Here is a 6824-nt window from a genome sequence, read left to right as displayed (position 1 = left end):
TGAGGGGATCTCCAGTGGCCAACAAATGGGCTTTGGGTATTGCTTTCAAGCAATCAACATCTAAGTGAGATATAAAATAAGCCCACAGGGAAGTAGCACACCACTATCCATGAGTCACGGAGTGGAAACGATACAGTTTAAATCCAAAGGAGGAAATGGCATCAGGCTTACAGTGTGAAATTCTGGTTTGCAGGAGACTGGATGCCAGTGGGAACCCACAATGCATTTGCAGGATCAACACAGGGAATAAGTCCTCTCTGATCACAAGGGAGAGATGGGTACAGTCTGTTTTCAGACAGAGAGTATTAGAGAGACAATTATAGTAAATTAAAATAATAAATCTGACTTTCCTGGTAAAAACATTGTCATTTGATCTCCTTTTGGATGACCTTTGAGTTTGATCTGCATTTTACTCTTTTCTAAGGGATTTTGTTTGTTTGTTTTGTAGATTTTCTAAGCTGTATTTTGTTGGTGGCGGTAGCATTCTTTGCTCTCTGTTATGCATTTTCTATGTTCTTGTTATAGAAAACCAAGATTGCGTGAGTTGGCTGACTCTATACAGACAATAACTAGAACAAGTCTTCCTGGGGTGGGGTGGGGACAGCTTCTGGGGGGGGGTGGGGGACAGCAGGGGAGGGAGGGTGTAACAGGGAGTTGATATCAAAGAGTACAAGAAGGAAGAAACGTTTGAGAATGATTGTGACAGCGATTGTACAACACTGCTTGATATGGCTGGACTACTGACTAGCATAATGTCTTGATTAAGTCCTAATAAAATTATTTGTGTGTGGGGGGGGGAGAGTTATAGTGAGTTAAGTAATTGGTTGTTAACCAGAGGCCCATGGTTAGACCCACCTATCTTGGCATGGGGGAAAGATTGAAGCAGCATTGGGGATGAGATGGGCAGTTCTACTCTGCCAGGTGAGGTCACATTGAGTCAGAATTGACTTGTGGCACATAAACAAACAGCTGTGCACGCTCTAACCAACCCAGCGTGGCTGCAGCATGGCAGCCAAGGGAGTTTAGATGTCTGAGTTCCTTCTAAGAAACAAGGTAAGGCTTTGAATCCTGTTAGATAGGAATGTCTTAGTGTCAACTCTCCTTGAGGATTAACGGCCTGGGAGTGGGCCTTGCTGAGTTCCTGAACTGTCAGGCTCAGTTCTTGGGGCTGATGTTGCTCCTTGAGAGAGCGACACCCTTGATCTTCCATAATAAAGGCCTCAGGGATGTCTTCTCTCTTTCCCTGTCTTGCTGGATTCACTGCAACTGCAACAGGCCACAGCTGTGCCTTTTCACCATCGCCACTGGCTACACTGTAGCCTTCACAGCTGCCAGCCCCAGCCAGCCTTACTCTTCCCCTTGGCTTTTAAGCCCAGCATCTGACCTACGGAAGAGAACCAGACTAGCTAGGCTCTCTGCCTCTTTGAACCACAATCTTGACATAAATTCCTTTCCTAATATAAACTTACCTATAATATATATTTATGTATAATGTTTATAAATATATTTATAGTATATTATATAATGGTTGGTCAGTGTGCTTGGCTGAACATGGGTTTGGCAGAGGAGGAAAGGAAGTGTGCAGTCCTGTTATAAACCTAAATATTTACTACAGAGCCATTTTCTGGTATCGCATACATTACTGCAATGGACTCAGGGAACAACGGAGAACCATCCCAGGAACAGACTTATGGCCTCTCATGACCATGGGTGCACGCTGCACAACATCCAGAAGTTGGAAACAGCCCAAACATCTATTCAGTAGAATCGATCAAGAGACTTTGGTAGTGCGCGCAATGGGTACTCCATAGAGTTAAAAAGCAGGGTTGGAATCATGAAGTACCTCATGATATGGATGGACCTGGAGAAAGTTATGCTGCCGCATGAAGTTAGTCAATGACAAATGACAAATAGTGTATGAGGCCACTGCTGTAGGGATAAAAACTAAGACAAAACGTGTGTAACAAAGAGAACAGACTTTGGATGCTTCTGTGAGAGAAGGGGCAAAGTCGGGAAGATGAAGCAATGGACTAGAGCAGTGGTTCTCAGCCTTCCTGATGCCGCGGTCCTTTCATACGGCTCTTCGGGTGTGGTGACTCCCCAACCTTAAAATTATTTTGTTGCTACTCCATAAATGTAATTTTCCTACTGCTATGAATTGTCATGTAAATATCTGATATGCAGGATGTATTTTCATTGTGACAAATTGAACATGATGAAAGCATAATGATTAATCACAAAAACAATCTATAATTATACATTGTGAAGTATTTATTTCTAATTACAGTAGATTAAATTTAGTCTTGAAGCATGGTGTAGTATAGGTAACAGTTTCATGGCGGGTATTTGTAGGTGGGCGTATCTGCATGTGGGCAGATCCTCCTGAAGATGGATAGAGGGGAGGTGTCTCAGTGCCTAAGACCATTGTCAATATGTGTTTTCCGATGGTCTTAGGTGACCCTTGTGGAAGGGTCATTTGATGACTCCCTAAAGGGGTCGTGACCCATAGGTTGAGAACCACTGGACTAGAAGGTGGAAAGGTTGATATGCGTGGAATTGAGAATGGAGACCCATAAAAGGGAGAAGAGGAATTGAGGGATGAGGGGACAGAAGACCAGGGTAGAGTTTGATGAGTGGTTTGAAATACTGAATGCAGAATTGATGCACTAAAATATCAACTCCCACCTAATTCACAATAGAAATGCATTTAAAACATGTGCAAAAATAGCCTCACATAAAATTAGTGCTCACTGCCACTTTTTAGGTAAAATGTCCTCAAATGCTAGGAAAGGGATACTCCCTCTAATTTTTAAGATGGAACAGAATATACAGAGAGAAAAAAGCTTTTTAATTAAGTTATAAAGTTAGATTACTGCAATATAAGAAGTGCATTGAAACAAAATTCCATCTATCACTATTATTTATAAATATAGATGAAAATTACTAAAATATCAGTAGTATAATTTGAACTGTATATAACGCAATGAGTACAACAAAAATTACTCTATCTTGAAAATATTCTCTAATCTTAAAATTTATTAAGAGGATTAATTATTTTGATAATATACCAGGGATAAACCAGATTCTCACTGCATGACATTTCAAATAAATACTGGCTTTAAAATAATTATTATGAAACAATTCAAACAAACTCACTGCCCTTGAGTCTATGTTGACTCACAGGGATCCTCTAGGACAGTGGTTCTCAACCTGTGGGTCGCGATCCCTTTGGGAGTCCAACGACCCTTTGACAGAGGTGGCCTAGGACCACCAGAAAACACATATTTCCGATGGTCCTAGGAAACAGGACACCGCTCCTCTACCTGTCTCCAGGCGGGTCTGCGCACATGCAGATACGCCCACCTACGAGTGCCTGGCCCACCGACGAGTGCCCTGCTGCTAAGGGAAAGGTTGGTGGTGCCTAGTGAAGGAGGAAGAGCTGGCATTATGCTTCCTCACGTTCATCGCCAGGAAAACTCTATGGAGCAGTTTTATTCTGCCAGTTTTGGGTTTTTTAACTCAGAGAGTTTACAGGTGTATAGTATTACTATGAGTCAGAGTCAACCTAATGACACCTAACAACATCCACACAATTTAGTATACACCATTGGCAACTTAAATGCTATCATGGTTTACATTACAGGGTTGCTTAGCTTAACCTATAGAGATGGAGGTATCTCTCAAGAAAATGCCTCAGTTAAATGTCAAACGACGAGAAGCAGTTAGCTGTCCAAAGAATATTAGATCATCTTTCTAGACATGAAATATAAATTGGGAAAATCAAAGAGGATGAAAATAATGTGGCATGGATGGGGAGGCCACAAGTAATTATAAATACATATGCTAGGGATTAGAAAGAAACACGAGAAACAATATCATAGGAGTTTTCGTATACCTTATTTTTTCATCTAAACTGGAATTTAATCTAAGCATTGTAAATTCTTCTTCTAGGAGCTTTGAGGAAGTTAGATTGTCGTGTGGACAGCATCAGGAAGTTTCACAGTGCATTGCCCAGGCTCTGAAGCACAGATCTATCTAAATCTACAAGCAGAGAACAGGGTGGCATATATCCATCTAAAACCTTACTCGAGTGCAAACACATGGAGGCACTTTGCTTGTGACTACTGATCATAGCTCATAAAATACCGGAATAATATGGGGAGCATCTTAAAGGCTGGCTATGCAAATGTTACATTCAGAAGCTGGTGGTTGGTGGGCATCTCAAGCCTTGAAAGCAGTGAGTTCCTTGAAAGGTGACAGTTGACGCTGAGTATGACAAGACTGCCAAGAATGACAAAGGTGACAGCGCACCCAGAGAAAAATCGCAGAAAGCTCTCCGAGATGAAATTCATTCACTGATAAGACAAATCACTGCCACAATAACATTCTTGCCACTGTTGGAAGTTTCCTGTTTGTTTGATCTACTGATTTACACTGAGAAAGATTTGGTTGTGCCTGAAAAGTGGGAAGCATAAGGGTGACAGTTCAATACCAATTCTGAGGAAGTCATCCTCATTCATTCACAGCTGCATCCACAAAGAAACACCATGGTGGCCTACAAAATCCTGTCAATGGCTGTGGTTTGAGATGACAAAAATAACGTGCCTGCAAGTCTCAAGCGTGTTTTCCTGGAACTAAAACAACCAAAAGTTGATATATTTCACGGATTGATTTTTCAGAGGGGGTAATATTATACTCTACTGAATTGAGTACTCTGTGTGTATATTTTTTTCCTGTTTAACATTCCATGGAGTTGCCATCATGAATGAAAGGAGATCATGCTCTTCCCTTGTGAGTGTGTTCGGCTAAGTAGAGTAGTGCGAAAGACCACTGGACACTAGCACCAAAGCTCGCACTTTTTAATAGAATTGCCACGAGGCTTCCTTTAAAGTTGTTAACTTTAGGTGGGACTACGTTTACTATCAAGCTAAAAACATCTTCTTACATCAGGCATTTAGGGTCACAAAGTAGACAGGTGGACATGTGGGTAAAATTATAGCAAAAACCCCAAACTTTGAATATGCAGAAACTTTGTTTAGACCCTGAAACTAATGAATAGATTCCATGAATAATGAAACATAGGGGTCCTTCCACCATTTATTTAGATGTATAATTCCCATGTTGAAAGCATTTCTAATTATTTGATCTTAATTTACATAACTTTTACCTATGAAGTTATGGATGTTTCTACTATTTAATTTCCTGTGGTAGAGGACTGTTTAAAAATGTTTTATGTTTGAACACAAAAGCTTTAAATGGCTGTGAATTTATGTCTTTAAAAAAAAGAAAAGACACGTTGCATTAGGGCACTCTGCTGCGCGAGGCCTTGTTGGAGGACTGAAGATGAAGAAGGCGTGGCTGGGGGCCTGCGGCATGCCGGACACGGCCATGGTCTTTCCAATGGCCTCAGACGCTGTGAAAGGTGAATGCTGAATAAAGAAAGAAGCAAAGGATACGTTTGAATTGGGGAGCTGATGAACAATATTTAAAGTACCATGGACTGCCAAAGAACAAACATCTGGTTTGGAAGAAGTCAGGCCAGCGAGCTCGGTAGAGGCAAGGATGGGAAGACTTTGTCTCACCTACTTTGGATACTTTGTCAGGAGAGATCAGTCCCCGGAGAAGGACCTCATGCTTTGTAAACCAGAGAGGCAGCAACAAAAGAAAGGCTCTCAGTGAGATGGATGGGCGCTGTGGCTGCAACAAGGAGCTCAAGCGGAGGAACAATTGTGTGGATGGTGGAGGGCTGGGCACTGTTTTGTTTTGTTTGGCCCAAGGCTGCTATATGATGGAGCTGACTAGATAGCACCTAAGAACAACAACAACAAAATGGAGAATAATTACATAACACTGAGAATCATGGCCTACAGTCAGGGCGCGGTGTAGCAACGATGAAACATACAACTTTCCTCTAGTTCCTAAATGCTTATCCTAACCCCCCTCTATCATGATCCCAATTCTACCTTACAAAGCTGGCAAGACCAGATGTTATACACTGGTACAGATAGCAACTGGAAACACAGGAAATCCAGAACAGGGGAACTCCTCAGGACCAGAGGTGAGAGTGGCGATACCAGGAGGGTGGAGGGAGGGTGGGGATGAAAGGGGGAACCAATTACAAGGATCTACATATAACCTCCTCTCTGGGGGATGAACAATAGAAACGTGGGTGAAGAGAGACATTGGAAAGTATAAGAAATAACAATTTATAAATTATCAAGGGGCCATGAAGGAAGTGGGGAGCAGGGAGGGAGGGGGGAAATGAGGAGCTGATACCAAGGGCTCAAGCAGAAAGCAAATATTTTGAGAATGATGATGGCAACAAATGTACAAATGTGCTTGACACAATCTATGTATGTATGGGTTGTGATAAGACTTGTATGAGCCCCCAATAAAATGATTTTAAAAAAAGAATCATGGCTTAGCCAATGGATCACACACACACACACGATCACACACACACATACACACACACACAGTGGAGGGCAGTAACAATTCAATGTGTAAAAGAGAGAACATGTGAGTGGGTTGTTAAGTAGAAGGAAACTATTATTTTTGACATCTGTAGACGTTATGCAGGCCTAAGACAGCACAAAACCTTTGCCGCTGAGTTGATTCTGACTCATAGCCTCCCTCTAGGACAGAATGTAACTTCCTTATATGGTTTCAAATCTGTAATCCTTACCGAGTTGAATTGCCACAAGGGGGAGATGAATTGAATTCACCAGCCCCAAATTGAATCCTATGAGGTGGAATTCACACATCCCTGTGCCTTCTGACCTTAAAAATTCTCACACCAGCCATACCTCCCAGAACTTTCCACT

The 6824-nt window shown here is 41.8% G+C and overlaps 1 pseudogene; it reads left to right on the top strand.

The window, feature by feature from the left end:
* Window positions 1-1796: 1796 nt before the first annotated feature.
* On the top strand, window positions 1797-4586 carry LOC142455422 (mitotic spindle assembly checkpoint protein MAD2A pseudogene; annotated as a pseudogene).
* The last annotated feature ends 2238 nt before the right edge of the window (window positions 4587-6824 follow it).

The sequence above is a fragment of the Tenrec ecaudatus genome, chromosome 8 (assembly GCF_050624435.1).
Source record: "Tenrec ecaudatus isolate mTenEca1 chromosome 8, mTenEca1.hap1, whole genome shotgun sequence".
NCBI lineage: Eukaryota > Metazoa > Chordata > Mammalia > Afrosoricida > Tenrecidae > Tenrec > Tenrec ecaudatus.
The sequence above is the reverse complement of the archived record's forward strand: the minus strand, read 5'-3'. Positions and strand labels throughout refer to the sequence as shown.